General features: G+C 37.3%; 1 non-coding gene across 1 annotated transcript; it reads left to right on the top strand.

Annotated features, from left to right (window-relative positions):
* The first annotated feature begins 18,040 nt into the window (after positions 1 to 18,040).
* On the top strand, positions 18,041 to 18,148 carry LOC148576655 (small nucleolar RNA R71). The gene has a single exon (XR_015903443.1). It is a non-coding gene; the product is annotated as a small nucleolar RNA R71 (small nucleolar RNA).
* Positions 18,149 to 23,812: the final 5,664 nt, after the last annotated feature.

Here is a 23,812-nt window from a genome sequence, read left to right as displayed (position 1 = left end):
ACTCAATTTTTGAGGTGGAAAGAATTTTGCCAGAAAAGCATTGACCAGCTTTTTCCAAGAATTCAGGCTTTCCTTAGGTTGTGAATCCAACCATATTCTAGCTCTGTCTCTTACAGCAAAGGGAAAAAGCATAAGCCTGTAGACCTCGGTATCAACCCCATTGGTCTTGACAGTGTCACAGATTTACAAGAATTCAGCCAAGAACTGATGAGGATCTTCTAATGGAAGTCCGTGAAACTTGCAATTCTGTTGCATTAGAGAAACTAATTGAGGCTTAAGCTCAAATTTGTTTGCTCCAATGGTAGGGATTGAGATGCTTCTCCCATAGAAGTTAGGAGTAGGTGTAGTAAAGTCACCAAGCACCTTCCTTACATTGTTGGCATTATTGTTGTTTTCGGCTGCCATGGCTTCTTCTTGTTTGAAAATTTCTATTAGGTCCTCTCCAGAGAGTTGTGCTTTAGCTTCTCTTAGCTTTCTCTTCAAGGTCCTTTCAGGTTCAGGATCAGCTTCAACAAGAATGCCTTTGTCCTTGCTCCTGCTCATATGAAAGAGAAGAGAACAAGAAAGTATGAAATCCTCTATGTCATAGTATAGAGATTCCTTGAGGTGTCAGAGGAAAAGATGAATGGAAGAAGGAGGTAGAGAGGAGAGAATTTGAACTTATCAAGAGAGAGTCCGAATTGCTGATAGTGGAGGAGTGTTAGTCCTTAAATAGAAAGATGTGAGAAGAGGGGAAGAATTTTCAAAAACAAATTAAAAAGATTTTGAAATAATTAAAAGAAATTTTGAAAAATTGATTGATAATTTTCGAAAATTAGAATTGAGAAAGTAGTTAAGTGATTTTGAAAAAGATTTTGATATTAGAAACCAAAAAGATATGATTGAAAATTATTTTGAAAAAGATGTGATTGAGAAGATATGATTGAGAAGATATGATTGAGAATCAAATTAAAAAAGAAAGTTTTAAAATTAAAGGTGATTACTTGACTAACAAGAAATCAAAAGATATGATTCTAGAATTTAAAATTTGATCCTTTCTTAATAAGCAAGTAACAACTTGAAATTTTTGAATTAAATCATTAATTGTAGCAAGGATTTTCGAAAATAGTAAAAAAAAAAAAAAAGAAAATGGAAAGAAATTGATTTTGAAAAGATATGATTGAAAAGATATGATTTGAAAAAGATTTGATTTTGAAAAATTATGAAAATTTGAAAGAGATTTGAATTAAAAACAAAATCTTACCTCTTGTGCCATCCTGGCGTTAAACGCCCAAAATGGTATCCATTCTGGCGTTTAAATGCCAGTTTTCCTTTCTCACTGGGCGTTTTGAACGCCCAGCTTTTTCTGTGTAATTCCTCTGCTGCATGTTCTGAATCTTCAATTCTCTATATTATTGACTTGAAAAGACATAATTTTGAAAATTTTTTTAAATTTTTAATGATGAGAAACAATCAAACTGCAACTAATCATGGAAAACTAAGATTAAACAAACAATGTATGCAAGACACCAAACTTAAAAATTTTCATATTAGAGACACTAACAAATTGAGAATGCATATGAAAAATAACAAAACACACAAGACAAGAGAATTTAAAGATCAGAGCAAGGAAATCATCAAGAATAACTTGAAGATCAATGAAGAACATAATGCATGTAATTTTCGAAAATTAGAAGAATGAAGACATGCAATTGATACCAAACTTAAAATTAGACACTAGACTCAAACAAAAAACATTAAATATTTTTATTTTAAGATTTTATAAAATTTTTTGTGATTTTTCAAAAATTATATGGAAAAGAAAATAAAGAGATTCAAAATTTTTAATAAGAATTCCAGGAATCATGCAATTTTAGTCTAAAACTCCAGTCCAGGAATTAGACATGGCTTACTAGCCAGCAAAGCTTTCAGTGAAAGCTTCGGTCCAAAATACTAGACATGGCCAATGGCCAGCCAAGCTTTAGCAGATCATTACGTTCAACAGCCAATGGTGCACGAAATTGTGATCATCAATGGTGTCAACAACTTGGTATGCACAATTGTAATCTCAACTCTTTGTCACAACTCCGCACAACTAACCAGCAAGTGTACTGGGTCGTCCAAGTAATAAACCTTACGTGAGTAAGGGTCGATCCCATGGAGATTGTCGGCTTGAAGCAAGCTATGGTCATCTTGTAAATCTCAGTCAGGCGGATTCAAATGGTTATGGAGAATTGATAATTAAAAAATGAATAAAACATAAAATAGGATAGAGATACTTATGTAATTCATTGGTGAGAATTTCAGATAAGCGTATGAAGATGCTTTGTTCCTTCTGAATCTCTGCTTTCCTATTGCCTTCTTCCAATCATTCATACTCCTTTCCATGGCAAGCTTATGTTGGGTTTTACCGTTGTCAATGGCTACCTCCCGTCCTCTCAGTGAAAATGGTCCAAATGCGCTGTCACTGCACGGCTGGTGCGCAGAAATCGTGACGGTTCATTCCTTGGTAACGGCGCTAAAAACTTAATACGCACGTTCATAATCTTAGTTCTTTGTCACAACTTCGCACAACTAACCAGCAAGTGCACTGGGTCATCCAAGTAATAAACCTTACGTGAGTAAGGGTCGATCCCACGGAGATTGTCGGCTTGAAGCAAGCTATGGTCATCTTGCAAATCTCAGTCAGGTAGATTCATATGGTTATGGATATTTGATGATTAAAATATAATTAAAATATAAATAAAACATAAATTAAAGATATAGATACTTATGTAATTCATTGGTGAGAGTTTCAGATAAGCGTATGAAGATGCTTGTTCCTCCTGAACTCTGCTTTTCTATTGTCTTCATCTAATCATTCATACTCCTTTCTATGGCAAGCTGTATGTTAGGCGTCACCGTTGTCAATGGCTACATCCTGTCCTCTCAGTAAAAATGGTCCAATGCGCTGTCACTGCATGGCTAATCATCTGTAGATTCTCGATCATACTGGAATAGGATCCATTGATCCTTTTGCGTCTGTCACTACGCCCCAACACTCGCGAGTTTGAAGCTCGTCGCAGCCATCCCTTCCCAGATCCTACTCGGAATACCACAGATAAGGTTTAAACTTTCCGGATCTCAAGAATGGCCGTCTATAGATTCTAACTTATACCACGAAGACTCTGATTAAGGAATCCCAGAGATATTCATTCAATCTAAGGTAAAACGGAAGTGGTTGTCAGGCACGTGTTCATGGTTGGGAATGATGATGACTGTCACAATCATCACATTCATATTAAAGTGCGAATGAATATCTTAGAATCAGAATAAGCTTGAATTGAATAGAAAAACGATAGTACTTTGTATCAATTCATGAGGAACAGCAGAGCTCCACACCTCAATCTATGGTGTGTAGAAACTCTACCGTTGAAAATACATAAGAGCAAGGTCCAGGCATGGCCGAGTGGCCAGCCCCCATAAAGGTCTAAGATAGCATAAAACTAATCAAAGATGTCTAATACAATAGTAAAAGGTCCTATTTATATCAGACTAGTTACTAGGGTTTACAGAAATGAGTAAATGATGCAGAAATTCGCTTTTGGGGCCCACTTGGTTTGTGCTTGGGATGAGCATTGAGCTTTACACGTGTAGAGGCTTCTCTTGGAGTTGAACACCAGTTTGTAACCTGTTTCTGGCGTTTAACTCCACTTTGCAACCTGTTTCTGGCGTTTAACTCCAGAATGCAATATGGAACTGGCGTTGAACGCCAGTTTGCGTCGTCTAAACTTGGGCAAAGTATGGACTATTATATATTTCTGGAAAGCCCTGGATGTCTACTTTCCAACGCTATTGAGAGCGTGCCATTTAGAGTTCTGTAGCTCCAGGAAATCCACTTTGAGTGCAGGGAGGTCAGAATCTAGCAGCATCTACAGTCCTTCTTCAACCTCTGAATCTGATTTTTTGCTCAAGTCCCTCAATTTCAGCCAGAAAATACCTGAAATCACAAAAAAACACACAAACTCATAGTAAAGTCCAAAAATGTGATTTTTTATTAAAAACTAATAAAAATATACTAAAAACTAACTAAATCATACTAAAAACTATGTAAAAATAATGCCAAAAAGCGTATAAATTATCCGCTCATCACAACACCAAACTTAAATTGTTGCTTGTCCCCAAGCAACTAAAAATCAAATAGGATAAAAAGAAAAGAATATACTATGAATTTTTGCCTCATGAATAGTTTTGGCATCTCACTTTATCCCTTGAAGTTCAGAATGATTGGCATCTATAGGAACTTAGAATTCAGATAGTGTTATTGATTTTCCTAGTTCAGTATGTTGATTCTTGAACACAGCTACTTTATGAGTCTTGGCCGTGGCCCTAAGCACTTTGTTTTCCAATATTACCACCGGATACATAAATGCCACAGACACATAACTGGGTGAACCTTTTCAGATTGTGACTCAGCTTTGCTAGAGTCCCCAATTAGAGGTGTCCAGGTTCTTAAGCACACTCTTCTTTTTGCTTTGGAACTCGACTTTAACCGCTCAGTCTCAAGTTTTCACTTGACACCTTCACGCCACAAGCACATGGATAGGGACAGCTTGGTTTAGCCGCTTAGGCCAGGATTTTATTCCTTTAGGCCCTCCTATCCACTGATGCTAAAAGCCTTGGATCCTTTTTGCCCTTGCCTTTTGGTTTTAAGGGTTATTGGCTTTTTGCTCTTGCCTTTTGGTTTAAAGAGCTTTTGACTTTTTCTGCTTGCTTTTTCTTTTTCTTTTTCTTTTTATTTTTTTCGCTATTTTTTTTCTTTTCCTTTTTTTTCGCATTTTTTTTCTCTGCAAGCTTTGTTCTTCACTGCTTTTTCTTGCTTCAAGAATCAATTTTATGATTTTTCAGATTATCAAATAACATGTCTCCTTTTCATCATTCTTTCAAGAGCCAACATATTTAACATTCATAAACAACAAATTCAAAAGACATATGCACTGTTCAAGCATTCATTCAGAAAACAAAAAGTATTGTCACCACATCAAAATAATTAAACTAGTTTCAAGGATGAATTCGAAACCATGTACTTCTTGTTCTTTTGTAATTAAAATATTTTTCATTTAAGAGAGGTGATGGATTTATAGGGCATTCATAACTTTAAGGCATAGACACTTAGACACTAGTGATCATATAGTAAAGACATAAACATAAATAAAATATAAAGCTCAAAAATAAAAAAACAGTAAAATAAATAGACAAGGAGATTAAGGAATGAGTCCACCTTAGTGAGGATGGCGTCTTCCTCTTCTTGAAGAACCAATGGTGCTTTTGAGCTCCTCTATGTCTCTTCCTTGTCTTTGTTGCTCCTCCCTCATAGCTCTTTGATCTTCTCTTATTTCATGAAGGATGATGGAGTGCTCTTGATGCTCCACCCTTAGTTGTCCCATGTTGGAACTTAATTCTCCTAGGGAGGTGCTAATTTGCTCCCAATAGTTTTATGGAGGAAAGTGCATCCCCTGAGGCATCTCAGGGATTTCATGATGAGGAATTTCCTCATGCTCTTGTTGAGGTCCATGATCTCTTGTTTGCTCCATCCTTTTCTTAGTGATGGGCTTGTCCTCTTCAATGAGGATGTCTCTGGCCTTAGGTGCCCTAGATGGTTATGGAAAAATAAAAAGCAATGCTTTTACCACACCAAACTTAGAAGGTTTTCTCGTCTTCGAGCAAAAGAAGAAAGAAGTGAGTAGAAGAAGAAGAAAATGGAGGAGATGGAGATGTGTGAATGGTTCGGTCAAAGGGGTTTTAGGTGGTTATGATGTGTGAAAAGGAAGGAGTGATGGTTTGAATTTAAGTGGGTGGGTATAGGTGGGTTGTATGATGGTTTTGGAGGAGTAATTGAGGTGATTGGTGGAGGTTAATTGAGGAAGAATGTTATGAAAAGGTGTGAAGATGAGAGAAGAAGTGGTAGGGATCCTGTGGGGTCCACAGTTCCAGTGGGGCCAAGGACTTAACATCCCTGCTCCAATTAGGCATGCAAAACGTCCTTGCTGTGCAATCCTGGCGTTTAACGCCAAATTGCTGCTTGTTTCTGGCGTTAAACGCCAGCTTGGTGCTTGTTTTTGGCGTTAAACGCCAGACAGATGCTTGTTTCTGGTGTTTAAATGCCAGACTTCTCTCCTCCAGGGTGTGCTATTTTCAATGCTGTTTTTCATTCTGTTATTGATTTTTCAATAGTTTTTGTGACTCCACATGATCATCAACCTACTAAAACACGAAATAACAAAAGAAAAATAAAATAGATATAATTAAATAACATTGGGTTGCCTCCCAATAAGTGCTTCTTTAACGTCAATAGCTTGACAGTGAGCTCTCATGGAGCCTCACAGATGTTCAGAGCATTGTTGGGACCACCCAACACCAAACTTAGAGTTTGATTGTGGGGGCTTTGGTTGACTCTGCAGTGAGAGAAGCTTTTCATGCTTCCTCTCCATGGTTACAGAAGGAGATCCTTGAGTCTTAAACACAAGGTTGTCCTTATTTAGTTGAAGGACCAATTCTCCTCTGCCTACATCAATCACAGCTCTTGCTGTGGTTAGGAAGGGTCTTCCAAGGATGATGGATTCATCCTCTTCCTTCCCAGTGTCTAGGATTATGAAATCAGCAGGGATGTAAAGGGTTTCAACCTTTACTAACACGTCCTCCACTTGTCCATAAGCCTATTTTCTTGAGTTGTCTACCATCTCTAATGAGATTCTGCCAGCTTGCACCTCAAAGATCCCAAGTTTCTCCATTACAGAGAGTGGCATTAAGTTTATTCCTGACTCCAGTGATGGATATTTTGGAAAACGAATTCCAAACACCCAAAACTCACTGGCAAGTGTACCAGGTCGCATCAAGTAGTAAAACTCACTTAGAGTGAGGTCGATCCCATAGGGATTGATGGATCAAGCAACTTTAGTGGGTGATTAGTTTAGTCAAGCTAACACTGATGATTTGAGTGATAATTGATGCAGCAGAAAGTAAATGACAAGAAAATTTAAAGTGCAAAAAGTAAATTGGACAGAAACTTAAAGAGCAAGAAATGTAAATTGCAGAAACTTAAATGACAAGAAATGTAAATTGCAGTGAATGTAAAGGGGAGTGGGTGCTGGAAATAAAAGAAAGCAATAGATCAAGTAACTGGAAATTTAAATTGTAGGAAGAATAAATTGGGAGCAATGTAAATAGAGAAGCAAAATTTCAGTGAATAAGAACTTAGAGCAATTGCAGGAATTGTAAATTGTAGAAAAATAAATCAAGTCATGAACAGAAAAGTAAAATGCCAAACAAGTGCAGAAGAATTAAATTGGTTGAAAGTAAATTGAATTTGGTGCTGGAATTGCAGAAATTAAACAAGAGAAAGTAAAATGGCATTAAACAGAGAAGTAATGGATGAATTAAAATGCAACAGATCTAAACAAGAGAAGATGAATTACTTGAGAAACCAAACAGAAAGCAAAATGTAGCTCTACAATAGCTCAAGGGAAATTAAAGATCTCAAGGGTTGGATGAGACTAGAAAACAAGTCTAGATCTCAAATCCTTCCTTGATCCACCCAAAAACAATTGCAAAAGAAAATGGAGTAGTAAAGTGCAAAAGAAGTAGAAGAAGGCAGTAAATAGAATTTGAATTCAAATCACAATTTCTAAAGTTATGCAGAAAAATAAACAAGAGATCTCAAGGTGAGATTGAAACAGAATTTCTTCAATTCTCAACCCAAGATTCAAGACAAGAATGAAAACTAAGAGAGAGCTCTCTAATGGAGCTAGCCTCTATACTCTCTAATGGGACTGACCTCCCCTACTTTCTAATGGAGCTTCCTACAAATATGAAAATGATGCCTTATATAGGCTTTACAAAATGAAAATAAAATGAAATTGAAATGAAAAATAAATTAAATGAAAATCCTAATTCTAGCTTGTTCTTGTGCCTTTGAGTGATGATGTGGGCTTTGCTTGCTTTGGATTTGAAGAGAGATGGGTTTGGTTGGCCTTGATTCAATTTGGTGAAGAATTGAATTTAAATAGAATTTTGGTTGAATTTTGGCCCATGGGTGACACTCCCAGGGCATGGCTCAGTTCAAATACCAAACTGAGCTCTCTATTTGCACTTGGTGTGCCAAGTTGTGCGCATGACAAGCTCCTTGGTGTTGCCCCCTTTGGTCCTTGCCCGTGTCACGTTGTTGGAGTGCATGGGGAGTAGTGCTCAGTTGGAAAAGTTAACTGAGCTTTTCTTTGTGTGCCTTGGTAGCGCCTTTGGCTTGAGTGTGAGGTCTTGGGTTCGAACTTTGGTGGAAGCACTTTTGTGAGCCTTTTCCTTGAATTTTCTTCAGTGGAAGCCCGATAAAGCTCAGTTGGGAAAGTGAACTGAGCGCTATTTTGCTTGCTTTCCTTGTTTTCCTTGTGTCTCCCCCTTCGAGCCTTGGTGGAAACATTAGCTGATTTTTTTGCTTATTTTTGGCCCTTAAAGATGCATTTCACTTGTGCCCTAATTTTATGCCAAATATGGACTATTATATATCGTTGGAAAGCTCTGAATGTCAGCTTTCCAACGCAACTAGAAGCACATCAATCGGACATCCGTAGCTCAAGTTATGGCCCTTTGAAGGAGACATGGTCATGCTATAAACTCCCAAGTTTTAACTTAGCGAAAATTCTTGCTTCCAAGCTAAGTTTTTCACGATAAAGCTAAGTTCAATTAGTGAACTGAGCTTTGTGAGCGCTGATTGTGATGCTTCCTTGATTTGGTCATGGGCCACGCTTTTAAAAGCGTGGCCTAAGGCTCCAAAGTGTGCTCCAACTTCAAAGTGTGCCCCAAAGCTCTTTTTTTCTCCTTTTTAGCTTATTTTGTGCTTCTTTGCTTCTTTTTCTTCTTATTTCCTACCAAATTTATAAAATTAAAAGATCAAGGAAATATACCATTTAAGCATAAAAGAATGCAATATTTAAGCACTAATTATCAATTTCTTGTATAAAAAAAGCATAGAAAAACATGACATGATGACATGTCATCACAACACCAAACTTAAACCTTGCTTGTCCCCAAGCAAGAAAAGAATCATGCAATAAAGATTGACAATTCAAGGTAAGAAGAATAGCAACTCAATGTTTATGGTAGGCTAGTTTTCTATGCATGCTACAATCACAAAAGAAATGTAAATGATTGATGCTTCTATCTAGCTCATTTTATGAAATCTTTTCCTTATATTTCTTCCTTGAAACAAGCTTTTGCTTTTCTTATTAGCTTCTCCTTTTGGGGGCTTTGCCCCATGAGTTAATAACAAAGCTACGATTCTAAATGCTTTGTTTTCAAGTATTACCACTTGATACATAAGCACCACAAGCATTTGAATTAAAGGACTTCATTAAGCTCATTTTTCTTTTATTTTCTTGACTCTGTAATCATTGATGCTCAGAACCTTGAGCTTTGAGGGAGTGCTTTTGCACTTGAGCCTAGCCTTGACTTCTAAGTGCTTTGTTTTCAAGCATTTGGCTTGATACATAAACACCACAAGTACTTAGCAAATAAATTGCCATTGGTACTCAGAGCCTTCAACTTTCTCATTCTTTCCCTTTTTCTTTCTTGCCTTATTTGTATTTGCTTCTTCAAGGTTTTCATGATTTTCAAAAGATTTCACAAAATGTACTAGATGAAAACTTCAATTAAATAAAATCCAATGCAATTGAGCAACAATTAATCATACTAGCTTTCCAATACTTGTATGCACATGCTAAAATCTTCTTTAATTCCTTGTATGTTTATGATCATGATGCTTTATTGCTTTTGAACTCACAAAACTCAAGTTAGTAGTTATAATGCCACAGCAACATATTACAAATCAAGATTCAAGCTATGCTTTATTCATACACACATGTAAACAGAAAAGATGAAGACAATCATGCAATTTAAGTGCTGAAAAAAAATGAGAAGAAAAGGAACCCTACAACCTTGTAGTTCATCTTCATTATTGTTGTCCTTTTTCCTCTATTCTTCCTCTTTCCCTTGCCAAAATCAGAATGCTTGCTTATCCTCAAGCAACAATTAGAACAATGGCTATGGGGCTAAGATGGATCATGAGTGTCTTATACAATGAAATGTTAGTAGTACATGTGTTCTAAGCAAGCAAAATTAAAGATAATAATCAAGGCACAAGAGACAAAGACATTTTGGTTGCATATATAAGAAGGTGTGCACGATACATGGCATAAAAGATAAGTGGCACACCAAACTTAGTGTGACACTTTCACTTGGAATTAATGCAAGTATTGGTAAGGATTAGAAGAAAATTTTTGTTGCATAGCAACACCAAACTTAGAATGCAATCCTATGTCCATTTTATTTGAAATAAGACTAAATGAAACTGTTGTATGTTAAATACAATCACCAAGCCAAGAATCTTGTCATGAATAAAGCTCTCTTGGTGATGTATTAACAAACACAGTTAATAAAAGAAAGCATTAAAAAACACGTAAATGAATAAAGATGAAACTAAAATGTTAAACCAAAAGAGAAAAATAAAATTGCAGAGGCATTATGATTATGCAAACAAGTAGTGTTGCTTGAATAAATTGCATAGAAAAATAAGTGGCACACCAAACTTAGAATCTTGGTGTGTCACTTTCATTTTTAATTTGATGCAATCATCTAAAAAGATTGAAAATAATTTGTTGCAAGGCAACACCAAACTTAGAATGTAACCATATGCCAATTTATTGAATTTAAACAAAGCAAAGAAAGAAAACAAAGCAGAGAAAAAATGTTACCTACGGTTGGGTTACCTCCCAACAAGTGCTCTTTTAGTGTCATTAGCTTGACATGTTGTTCTTCACTTTCTTCCTCTTCTTCCAGTTTGTTAAGAGGAATGACCTCAAAGGAGGGAAAGATTCAGCTAGTGTCCCTTGTCTTGGCCTTTCCTTAGCAAGCTTCCTTTTGCAAATGGCTTGATTGATCTTGCTTGCTGAATTAGGGACAGAATTGGTGTTCTTGCTAGTTGCCTTCACTTCTTTGGATTCAAGACTTGGTTGCCTGTGTGATTGTTGGAGTTTTGTATTCATCCAGAGCCTTTTGAATTGGTGGTTCCATGAACTCTTCCTTCATGTACTTCTCTGCCTCTCTTGAGTGTAAATTTTCTGGAATGACTTCCTCACTTTCTTGCTCCTCCACTTCCTCTTTTACACTCAACATTTGTTTTAATAGCTCTTTCATGGAGGAGGTTTGTTGATTTTCCCAACATTTCTTCATCTTCTCTTTATATCTTTTAATCTCAGATTCAATTGTTGAGACTTTTTGGTCCAGGGGGGTTTGAAGAGGTTGTGAGTGTTCAGGTTCTTTTGTCATCTCAAGTGCAGTTTCAGGTTCCAATACTTTTACCACCTCTTTTTTCTTCACTAAAAATCCACTTGACTCAGTAGCCTCTTCTTCTTGTTTTTCCTCCTTCTTCGTTGCACTCACCAATTGAGCTAGCTGCACTTTCATGTTTTTGAGGGAGTTTTCTTGTTCTTTCCAAACTTTTGTTGTCTCCTTCTCATATCTTTTGAGCATGGACTCAAGCTTTGAGAACCTTGAGTGGTTCATGGAAGTTTGTGTGGATGGTGAGTTTTGAAAGGAGCTTTCTGTTGAAGCATGGTCAAGTGATGATATCTTTGGATGAATATCATATGGAACATTAGAATTCCCTTCCCAGCCACCATTAGAATCATGACTTGCATCTTTTTGTGGTGGAAGGAAATATCACATATGGTTTTCTTGCTCATCTTGTGTCTCTAAAGCAAATCTCCATGGATTGGAGTGCTTAAAATTTGTATTTTCTTGGTGATATTTCCAGCCACCATTAGATATTGGTGATGGTGGGTAATATCCCATGAAATTTGTTTGATCATAAGATGAGTTGAACTCCATTTGAATTTTGGAAAACACAACACCAAGGAAAATTAAAATTACTCATATTAGAGAACAAAAATAAAGAAAATGCTTGATCTAGACTTCTCATCCACTTAATCATTGTTGATCTAAATCAATCCCTAGAAACGGCGCCAAAAACTTGATGGATATTTTGGAAAACGAATTCCAAACACCCAAAACTCACCGGCAAGTGTACCGGGTCGCATCAAGTAGTAAAACTCACTTAGAGTGAGGTCGATCCCACAGGGATTGATGGATCAAGCAACTTTAGTGGGTGATTAGTTTAGTCAAGCTAACATTGATGATTTGAGTGATAACTGATGCAGCAGAAAGTAAATGACAAGAAAATTTAAAGTGCAGAAAGTAAATTGGACAGAAACTTAAAGAGCAAGAAATGTAAATTGCAGAAACTTAAATGACAAGAAATGTAAATTGCAGTGAATGTAAAGGGGAGTGGATGCTGGAAATAAAAGAAAGCAATAGATCAAGTAACTGGAAATTTGAATTGCAGGAAGAATAAATTGGGAGCAATGTAAACAGAGAAGCAAAATTTCAGTGAATAAGAACTTAGAGCAATTGCAGGAATTGTAAATTGCAGGAAAATAAATCAAGTCATGAACAGAAATATAAAATGCCAAACAAGTGCAGAAGAATTAAATTGCTTGAAAGTAAATTGAATTTGGTGCTGGAATTGCAGAAATTAAACAAGAGAAAGTAAAATGGCATTAAACAGAGAAGTAATGGATGAATTAAAATGCAACAGATCTAAACAAGAGAAGATGAATTACTTGAGAAACCAAATAGAAAGCAAAATGTAGCTCTACAATAGCTCAAGGGAAATTAAAGATCTTAGGGGTTTGATGAGACTAGAAAACAAGTCTAGATCTCAAATCCTTCCTTGATCCACCCAAAAACAATTGCAAAAGAAAATGGAGTAGTAAAGTGCAAAAGAAGTAGAAGAAGGCAGTAAATAGAATTTGAATTCAAATCACAATTTCTAAAGTTATGCAGAAAAATAAACAAGAGATCTCAAGGTGAGATTGAAACAGAATTTCTTCAATTCTCAACCCAAGATTCAAGACAAGAATGAAAACTAAGAGAGAGCTCTCTAATGGAGCTAGCCTCTATACTCTCTAATGGGACTGACCTCCCCTACTTTCTAATGGAGCTTCCTACAAATATGAAAATGATGCCTTATATAGGCTTTACAAAATGAAAATAAAATGAAATTGAAATGAAAAATAAATTAAATGAAAATCCTAATTCTAGCTTGTTCTTGTGCCTTTGAGTGATGATGTGGGCTTTGCTTGCTTTGGATTTGAAGAGAGATGGGTTTGGTTGGCCTTGATTCAATTTGGTGAAGAATTGAATTTAAATGGAATTTTGGTTGAATTTTGGCCCATGGGTGACACTCCCAGGGCATGGCTCAGTTCAAATACCAAACTGAGCTCTCTATTTGCACTTGGTGTGCCAAGTTGTGCGCATGACAAGCTCCTTGGTGCTGCCCCCTTTGGTCCTTGCCCGTGTCACGTTGTTGGAGTGCATGGGGAGTAGTGCTCAGTTGGAAAAGTTAACTGAGCTTTTCTTTGTGTGCCTTGGTAGCGCCTTTGGCTTGAGTGTGAGGTCTTGGGTTCGAACTTTGGTGGAAGCACTTTTGTGAGCCTTTTCCTTGAATTTTCTTCAGTGGAAGCCCGATAAAGCTCAGTTGGGAAAGTGAACTGAGCGCTATTTTGCTTGCTTTCCTTGTTTTCCTTGTGTCTCCCCCTTCGAGCCTTGGTGGAAACATTAGCTGATTTTTTTGCTTATTTTTGGCCCTTAAAGATGCATTTCACTTGTGCCCTAATTTCATGCCAAATATAGACTATTATATATCTTTGGAAAGCTCTGAATGTCATCTTTCCAACGCAACTGGAAGCACATCAATCGGACATTCGTAGCTCAAGTTATGGCCCTTTGAAGGAGGCATGGTCATGCTGTAAACGCCCAGGTTTTAACTTAGCGAAAATTCTTGCTTCCAAGCTAAGTTTTTCACGATAAAGCTAAGTTCAATTAGTGAACTGAGCTTTGTGAGCACTGATTGTGATGCTTCCTTGATTTGGTCATGGGCCACGCTTTTAAAAGCGTGGCCTAAGGCTCCAAAGTGTGCTCCAACTTCAAAGTGTGCCCCAAAGCTCTTTTTTCTCCTTTTTAGCTTATTTTGTGCTTCTTTGCTTCTTTTTCTTCTTATTTCCTACCAAATTTATAAAATTAAAAGATCAAGGAAATATACCATTTAAGCATAAAATAATGCAATATTTAAGCACTAATTATCAATTTCTTGTATAAAAAAAAGCATAGAAAAACATGACATGATGACATGTCATCACCTAGGTCACACAGAGTCTTCTCAAAGGTCATGGTGCCTATGGTACATGGTATTAAGAATTTGCCAGGATTCTGTTTCTTTTGAGGTAATTTCTGCCTATCCAATGCATTCAGTTCATTGGTGAGCAAGGGAGGTTCATCTTCCCAAGTTTCATTACCAAATAATTTGGCATTCAGCTTCATGATTGCACCAAGGTACTTAGCAACTTGCTCTTCAGTAATTTCTTCATCCTCTTCAGAGGACGAATACTCATCAGAGCTCATGAAGGGCAGAAGGAGGTTCAATAGAATCTCTATGGTCTCTAATTGAGCCTCAGATTCCTTTGGTTCTTCGAAGGAAAACTCCTTATTGGTCACTGGACGTCCCAGGAGGTCTTCCTCACTAGGATTCACGTCCTCATCCTCCCTTGTAGGTTCGGCCATGATGGTTAAATCAATGGCCTTGCATTCTCTCTTTGGATTTTCTTCTGTATTGCTTGGGAGAGTACTAGGAGGAGTTTCAGTGACTCTTTTACTCAACTGGCCCACTTGTGCCTCCAAATTTCTAATGGAGGACCTTGTTTCATTCATGAAACTTACAGTGGCCTTAGATAGATCAGAGACTATATTTGCTAAGCTAGATGGATTCTGCTCAGAATTTTCTGTCTGTTGCTGAGTGGATGATGGAAAAGACTTGCTATTGCTAAACCTTTTTCTTCCACCATTATTAAAGCCTTGTTGAGGCTTTTGTTGATCCTTCCATGAGAAATTTGGATGATTTCTCCATGAGGGATTATAGGTGTTTCCATAGGGTTCACCCATGTAATTAGGGGTGTTCATGGTTCAGTTTTTTCATAAACTGAACTAAAACTGCACTAAACCATTTTAAATGGTTTAGAAACTGAACCAAACTACTTTGTCAAATAAGAAACTGGTTTTAAATCAGTTTACAATACAGTGCACCAGTTTAAACCAGTTCATAAAAATAAAACTAGTTTTAATAGAAAAAACCAGTTTAAACTGGTTTATAGGTTAAAACTAGTTTTAACTTTTAACCTATATAAAATTAATTTTTACATTTTCTCTCTCTCCCTCTCTCCCTCTCTCTCTCCCCCCTCTCTCTCTCCTTCTCCCCCTCTCTCTCTCCCCATCTCCCTCTCTCTATCTCTCTCTCTCTCTCTCCCTTCTCTCCCTCTCTCTCTCTCCTTCCATTCTCTCTCTGTCTTCTTCTCTCCCTCTCTCCCCCTCCTTTCTCTCTCTTTCTCTCTCTCTCTCCTTCTCTCCCCCTCTCTCTCCCCCTCTCCCCCTATCTCTCTCTCTCTCTCTCTCTCCCCCTCTCTCCTTCAACTCTCTCTCTCTCTCTGTCTGTCTCTCTCTCTCTCTCTCTCTCTCTCCTTCTCTCCCTCTCTCTCCCTCTCCTCTCTCTATCTTCCTTCTCTCCCTCTCTCTCCTTTCCCTCTTTCTCTCTTCTTCTCTCCCTCTCTCTCCCTCCTTTCTCTCTCTCCCTCCTTTCTCTCTTTTCCTTTTCTCTCTCTCTCTCCCCTTCCCCTCTTTCTCCCCTCCCCTCTCTTTGTCTTTCTCTCTCTCTCCCCCTCCTCTCTCCCTCCCTCTCTCTCTCTCCCCCTTTTCTCCCTCTTTATCCCTTTCTCTCATTCTCTCTCTCCCATATCCCTCTTCTTCTCTCTCCCTCTTCTCCTTTTCTCTCCCCTCCTCTCTCTCTTTCTCTCCCTCTCTCTCTCTTAACATATATAAAATTAGATTTTATATTCTCTTTCTTACGCCCCCTTTCTCTCTCTTTCTCCCCCTCTCTCTCCCTCTTTTTCTCCCTCTTCCTCTCTCTCTTTATTTTTCCCCCTCTCTATCCCTCTTTTTCTCTCTCTCCCTTTTTCTAGGAGGAAGAAGAAAGAGAGAGAAAGAAGGAAAGAGAGAGAGAGAGAGAGAGAGAAATAGGAGAGAGAAAGAGAAAAAAAGAAAAAAAGAGAGAGAAAGAGGAAGAGAGAAGGGAGGGAGAGGAGAGAGAGAGAGAGAGAGAGAGAGAGAGAGAGAAGGGGAAAGGAGGGGGAGCGAGGGAGAGGGGATAAAAAGGAAAGAGAGGGAGTGAGAGGGAGATAAATTGGAGAGAGAGAGAGAGAGAGGAGGGGAAGAAAGAGGAGAAGGAGAGAGAGGAAGAAAGAGGGGGAGAGAGAGGGAGAGGAGAGAGAGATAGAGAAAGAAAAGGGGAGAGTGAGGAAAAGGAGGGAGGGAGAGAGAGAGAGAGAGAGAGAGAGAGAAGCGAGGAGAGAGAGAGGAAGGAAGGAAGGGGGAGAGAGAGAGAGAGAGAGAGAGAGAGAGAGAAGGGGGAAGGGAGGGGGAGCGAGGGAAAGGGGAGAAAAAGGAAAGAGAGGTAGAGGAAATGGAGAGAGAGAGAGAGAGGAGGGGAAGAAAGAGGAGGGAGAGAGAGAGAGAGAGAGAGAAAGAAAAGGGGAGAGCGAGGAAAAGGAGGGAGAGAGAGAGAGGAAGAGAGAATAGAGGAGAGAGAGAGGAAGGAAGGGGGAGAGAAAGGGAGAGAGAGAGAGAGAGAGACAGAGGGGGGAAGGGAAGGGGAGCGAGGGAAAGGGGAGAAAAAGGATAGAGAGGGAGAGGAAATGGAGAGAGAGAGAGAGAGAGAGAGAGAGAGAGAAAGAGAGAGAGAGAGAGAGAGAGAGAGAGAAGGGGAAGAAAGAGGAGAAGGAGAGAGAGAAAGAGAGGGGAAGAAAGAGGGAAGAGAGAGAGGAGGGAGAGAGAAAGAAAAGGGGAGAGCAAGGAAAAAGAGGGAGAGAGAGAGGAAGAGAGAAGGGAGGAGAGAGAGAGAGGAAGGAAGGGGGGAGAGAGAGGGAGATGAGAGAGAGAAAGAGAGAGAGACGAAGAGAGATGGGAGGGGGAGAGAGAGGAGGGAGAGGAGAGAGAGAAAGAAAGGGGAAGAGAGAGGGAAATGAGGGAGAGAGAGGAGAGGGAGAAAGAGGAGGAGAGAGAGAGAAGGAAAGGAGAGAGAAGAGGAGAGAGGAAAAGGAGAGAGAGAGAGAGAGGGAGAGAGAGAGAAGGGAGAGAGAGAGAGGAGGAAAGGGGGAGAGAGAGAAGGAGGGAGACACAGAGAGAGAGGGAGAGAAGGAAGAAAGGGAAAAGAGAGAGAGAAGGGAGAGAGGAGGAGAGAGAGAGTGAAGGGAGAGAGAGAGAGAGAAAGAGTATGTAAAAACTAATTTTAGAGTTTAAATAAAACCAGTTTTAATTTGGTTTAAAACTAAATTGAACCATAAAAACTGGTTTTTAATAAACTGGTTTTCATAAAAACTATGGTTTCAGTTCAGTTTTTTATTTTAAAAAACTGGTTTATTTAAAACAGTTTCAGTTCAGTTTCAATTCAGTTCAGTGAAACCAGTTTTTTTGCACACCCCTACATGTAATTCACCTCTGCTATTGCAGGGTTCTCAGGATCATAAGCTTCTTCTTCAGAAGATGCCTCTTTAGTACTGTTGGATGATTCCTTCAATCCATTCAAACTCTGAGAGATCATATTGACTTGCTGAGTCAATATTTTATTCTGATCCAATATGGCATTCAGAGTATCAATTTCAAGAACTCCCTTCCTCTGAGGCGTCCCATTACTCACAGGATTCCTTTCAGAAGTGTACATGAACTGGTTATTTGCAACCATGTCAATGAGTTCTTGAGCTTCTGTAGGCGTTTTCTTTAGGTGAATGGATCCACCTGCAGAATGGTCCAATGACATCTTTGATAATTTAGACAGATCATCATAGAATATATCCAGGATGGTCCATTCTGAAAGCATGTCAGAAGGACACTTTTTGGTCAGTTCCTTGTATCTCTCCCAAGCTTCATAGAGGGATTCACCTTCCTTCTGTTTGAAGGTTTGAACATCCACTCTAAGCTTGCTAAGCTTTTGAGGAGGAAAGAAATTGGCTAAGAAAGTCGTGACCAGCTTATCCCAAGAGTTCAGGCTATCTTTAGGTTGAGAGTCCAACCATATTCTAGCTCTGTCTCTTACAGCAAATGGGAAAAGCATAAGCCTGTAGACCTCGGGATCAACCCCATTGGTCTTAACAGTATCACAGATCTGCAAGAATTCAGTTAAGAACTGAAAGGGATCTTCAGATGGAAGTCCATAAAACTTGCAATTCTGTTGCATCAGAGAAACTAGTTGAGGTTTCAGCTCAAAATTGTTTGCTCCAATGGCAGGGATTGAGATGCTTCATCCATGTAAATTGGAATTAGGTGCAATAAAGTCACCAAGCATCTTCCTTGCAATGTTATTATTTTCGGCCATGCCTCCTTCTTTTTCGAAAATTTCTGTCAGATTTTCTCCAGAGAGTTGTGCTTTAGCTTCCCTTAGCTTCCTCTTCAGAGTCCTTTCAGGTTCAGGGTCAGCTTCAACAAGAATGTTCTTATCCTTGTTCCTGCTCATATGAAAAAGAAGAAAATAGAAAAGAAGATGAATTCTCTATGTCACAGTATAGAGATTCCTTATGTAAGTATAAGAAGAGAATAATGGAGGAAGGAAAAGATAAGAATCCAAACACAAGGGAGAGGAATGAGTTCGAATTCTTGGGTGAAAGAGGGGTGTTAGTAGATGAATAAATAATTAGAAAGAGATGAGGAGAAGAGAAATTCGAAAATTAAATAAATTAAAATAAAAGTATTTTTGTTTTTAAATTGAATTTAAAATAAAAAATAAAAATTAACATTCAAAAATTAAGAAAGAAAAATTGAATCAAATTAAATTAAATTTAAAACAATTAGTTAATTTAAAAAGGAATTTTGAAAAAGATGGAAGGGATTTTCGAAAATTAGAGATAGAATTAGTTAGGTAGTTTTGAAAAAGATATGATTGAAATAGTAAACTTTTAAAATCAAACAAAAAGTCAAGTAGTTAATTGAAAAAGATTTGAAAATCAATTTTGAAAAGATAAGAAGTTAGAAAAGAAGTTGGAAAAGATTTTGAAATTGATTTTGAAAAAGATGTGATTGACATTTATTTTGAAAAAGATTTGAAAAAGAAATTTAAAAAGATTTGATTTTTGAAATCAAAGTTGATTACTTGACTAACAAGAAACTAAAAAGATATGATTCTAGAGTTTAAAGATTGAACCTTTCTTACTAAGCAAGTAACAAACTTAAAAATTTTGAATCAATCACATTAATTGTTAGCATTAATTTCGAAAATATGAAATAAAAATAAGAAAAAGATTTTGAAAATCAATTTGAAATTTTCGAAAATCATAAAAGAAAAATGAAAAAGATTTGATTTTTGAAAAAGATTTGAAAAAGATAGAATTTTTAAATTGAAAATTTGATTTGACTCATAAAAAACAACTAAATTTTAAAAAGTTTTGAAAAAGTCAACACAAATTTTCGAAAATTTATGAGAGAAAAAGGGAAAGCTATTTTTTTTTATTTTTGAATTTTTAATGATGGGAGAGAAAAACACAAAAAAAAAGACACAATGCATGAAAATTTTAGATCAAAACACATGATGCATGCAAGAACACTATGAATGTCAAGATGAACACCAAGAACACTTTGAATGTCAAGCTGAACATTAAGACTTATTTTTGAAAATTTTTAAGAAAAGAAAAACATGCAAGACACCAAACTTAGAAATTTTCAAACTTTAGACACTAATAATTCAAAAATGCATATGGAAAACAAGAAAAGACATAAAACAAGAAATTTTAAAGATCAAACAAGAAGACTTACCAAGAACAACTTGAAGATCATGAAGAATGCAATGCATGGATTTTCGAAAAATGCAAGAAAGAGATAAACATGCAATTGACACCAAATTTAAAAACTGACACGAGATTCAAGCAAGAAACATCAAATTAATTTTTTTTTGTATTTTTCGAAAGTAAGAAATAAAAGAGCTTAAAAATAAAATAAAATTACCTAATCTGAGCAACAAGATGAACCGTCAGTTGTCCAAACTCGAATAATCCCCGGCAACGGCGCTGATGAGACGCAGAAGCTGGTGAATTAAAAATTATTAAAATGGTTACGTTGCAAGTATAGTTCTTAACTCACCGAAAATCTGCCTATCAATTTAGAAGTATGTCACAGAGAGTTTGAATTAAAAATTACTGGGAGTTTTAAGTCCCAGGTCGTCTCCCAACGAGTTGCAGAAAAGTGTGCTATCTTATTAATCAGATGTTCAAAGAAGTTGAGTTGGGTAAATTGGAATTTAAATTGAGGAAATTTAGTTAATATGAATAAAAGCCTTGACTGGGAGTTGATTGGTTGGAATTTCTACTATTGATGGAGTGATTGTAAGATTAATTTATAATTAATGGTTGTTCTGTTTGGTTATCCTTTACTAAGTAAGGGAAAGTCAAACAAGCTGGAATGCCAGATCTGTTCAGAAGTTGCAACCCACTTAGTTCAAAGGGATTGGCGTTGGTGATAGGATAGCAATCCAACATTTAACCCAATTACAATTTTTTCTTCAATCCTTCCAACTCAAGAGTTCCTTTTAATCAACTCCCCATCAAGTAAGGAAACTACTCACGCATTGTAAATAAAGAATCCATAGCACATGAAAGGGAATTAAAAGAAGACATGATTATTGGAATTGAAATTGAATTAAAAAGAAATAATCCTTGCATTAAATAATCATAAAAGTATATGAATGACAAAATTGAACAAAGCAAAGAACATGGAAGAATAAAACCAAGTTAAGAGAACAAACTAGAATGACGTAGTCTTGATGAGGAAATAACCCTTCTCAATGTTCCAATGCTAAGACCAATAAAAATTAAAATTCTAGAACCTAGAGAGAAAAACCTAAGCGAGTAAAAAACTAGATCTAAAACTGTCTCTGAATGAATGTGTTATTTGTTTCTGCATGTTCTCTGACTCTAGTCTGCTGTTCCGGGCCGAGAACTGGGCCGAAATAGGGTCCAAAAATCGCCCCCAACGAATTCTGCAGATTATGCAGATCGCACATGTCACGCGATCGCGTCATCCATGCGGACGCGTCATTCGCGTTTTCCCTCGCCACGCGTTCGCGTCGTCCACGCTACCGCGTCGCCTGAGCTTTTCCAATCCGCGCGGCCGCGTGAGCCATGCGGCCGCGTCACCGCGATTTGCTCTCCTTCGCGCGGTCGCGTGAGCCATGCGACCGCGTCACTTCTCGCTGGTTATCTCTTCAAATTCTTGTGTTCCTTCCATTTTTGCTAGCTTCCTTTCCAATTTCCAACTCATTTATGCCCTGTAAAGTCTGAAACACTCAACACATATATCACAGCATCGAATGGAATAAAGGAGAATTAAAAATAAATAATTAAAGTCTCTAGGAAGCAGTTTTCAAACATGTAATTGATTCAGGAAGGAAATCTAAATGCATGCTAATTTAATGAATAAGTGGGTAAGGATCATGATAAAACCACACAATTAAACACAATATAAATCATAAAATAGTGGTTTATCAACCTCCCCACACTTAAACATTAGCATGTCCTCATGCTTAATTGAAGGAGATAAGGGAATGAGCATGAACATGTAGAAACTTATGAAATGCAATGCAAGCCTATATATATATATATATATATAAATGCAACTATATGATTCTTGTCCACTTGATCAAAAGTAAATAAGCTCTTCAAAACAATTACAAATCAACTTCCACTAATTTTATCATTACACAATAAAATGGATAAAAGTGCAAGAAGATAGCTCATGAAAGCAGGGAACTTGAAAATTCAAGTATTGAACCCTCACTGATAATGTATGTATGCTCTAATCTCTAGTGTATAGGGTGGTCACTCTATCCTTCTCTAATCATGCTTTCTAACTTTTGTTCTTCTCCTAACCAATCAACAATAGTTAATACACCAATGCAAACATCATGAGGTCTTTTCAAGGTTGTAATGGTGCCAAGGCATAGGTAGGGGTGTATATTTGGTCAAGTGAGCTAATAAATTGAATCTTTAATTAACCCAAGATCCAACCTAACTTGTATACACTTAATGTAGTCTTTAAGGTTCATACCTAGCTACCCAGAGTTCCCTTTTTCAATCCCTACTCATGTATCAACTTCGTATTTTGATTCTATCATATGTGCACTGATTTTTGAATTCTAAATTTAACATTGGGGTAATTTTGTCCCTTTATTTATTGATTTCTCATATTTTTCCTATTATATATATATATATATATATATATATATATATATATATATATATATATATATATTTAAATTAAAAATAAATAAATAAAGTTTATCAATGCACATAGATTTTTCATTCTTATATTTTCACATGAGTAGGTATCCAAATTCCCCTTAAATTTTTATGACACATTCCCTTAACAACTTTTATTCCCACAATTTCCCATACTTAACTAGCAGACACAATTCTATCTTAAGCTAACCAAAGATTCAATTTGGGATATACAATTGTTTTTCGGCTTAAGGTTAGTAATGTGGTAAAATATCGAACAAATGGGAATTAAAAGCTCAAAGTGGTTAACAAAGGTAACTGAAAAGGGTAGGCTTAATTTGGATGAGTGATTTTAAACAAATAATGGCCTCAATCATGTGCAAGCATGCAAATATAATAACTATTGGACATATAAGATAAAACAAAATATAGATTACAATCATAGAGAAGTAAACACACAAGAATGAAATAATTATGGTTAAATAATGTAACCATTCATAAAGGCTCAAATCTTTCACAGGTTGTGTGTTCTTTAACTCAAATATCATGTTTCAAATACAACTCAAGCAAATTTATCAAAAAAAATTTTGAAAAATTAGTGAAATTTTGTTCCAAAGATAGATTTTTGGAAGAAACTCATTGTCTTTTCAATCAAGTAGAACATGCATGCAACTATCCTAACCTATGCAATTTATTATATTCTATAAAGGAAAGAAAATCTAACTAAAATATCCTAATTATTGGTGCTAGAGAAGAGAAATTACCTCCGGAAGTCAGGTACTGACCGACCTCCCCACACTTAAGGCTTTGCACCATCTTCGGTGCCATCTGTCAGGAACAGGGGTGGGCTAGTAGCAGTATCTCCACAGTCAGGGCCGTCATGGCTCCCTGTTCTGGTAAAGAAAGTGGAGTCCGGGGTCTCTGAGTCTCTGAAATGTCCCTTGAGTAGCTCCTTGAGGTGTTTGAATCGGCACTCGTTACGGCACTCTCTCATCTTAGCTTTCTGTTCTTGTCGATCCAACCGTTCAATTATCTGCTGGAGCAATTTCTCAGTTGTAGATGCTTGTGGTGTCGAAGAAGGATTATCTTCAACTGGAGCAGTAGGAAGGCTTGTAGTGGCTGCTGAGAGTCTGAGGTATTTCCCGTTAGGGACATACTGATCATCCCGTGGAAGCATGGCTTTGGTGTCCCCAGCTCTGTAGGAGACTCCGGCTGCTAAGACAAGATCTGAGACCAAGGTGGAGAAAGGTAAGTTGCCTGCAATTTGTACGTGTTCCATAGCATTCCGGATATGTCTTGAGAGATTCAGAGGTTGGTCTGTAAGGATGCACCATAGTAGAACAGCCATGTCGGTAGTGAAGGAGGACTCATGAGTGCTCGGAAAG

This window comes from Arachis ipaensis, chromosome B1 (genome assembly GCF_059453495.1).
Source record: "Arachis ipaensis isolate K30076 ecotype BB chromosome B1, ASM5945349v1, whole genome shotgun sequence".
NCBI lineage: Eukaryota > Viridiplantae > Streptophyta > Magnoliopsida > Fabales > Fabaceae > Arachis > Arachis ipaensis.
Note: the sequence above shows the minus strand (reverse complement) of the source record. Positions and strands in the feature narration are given on the sequence as shown.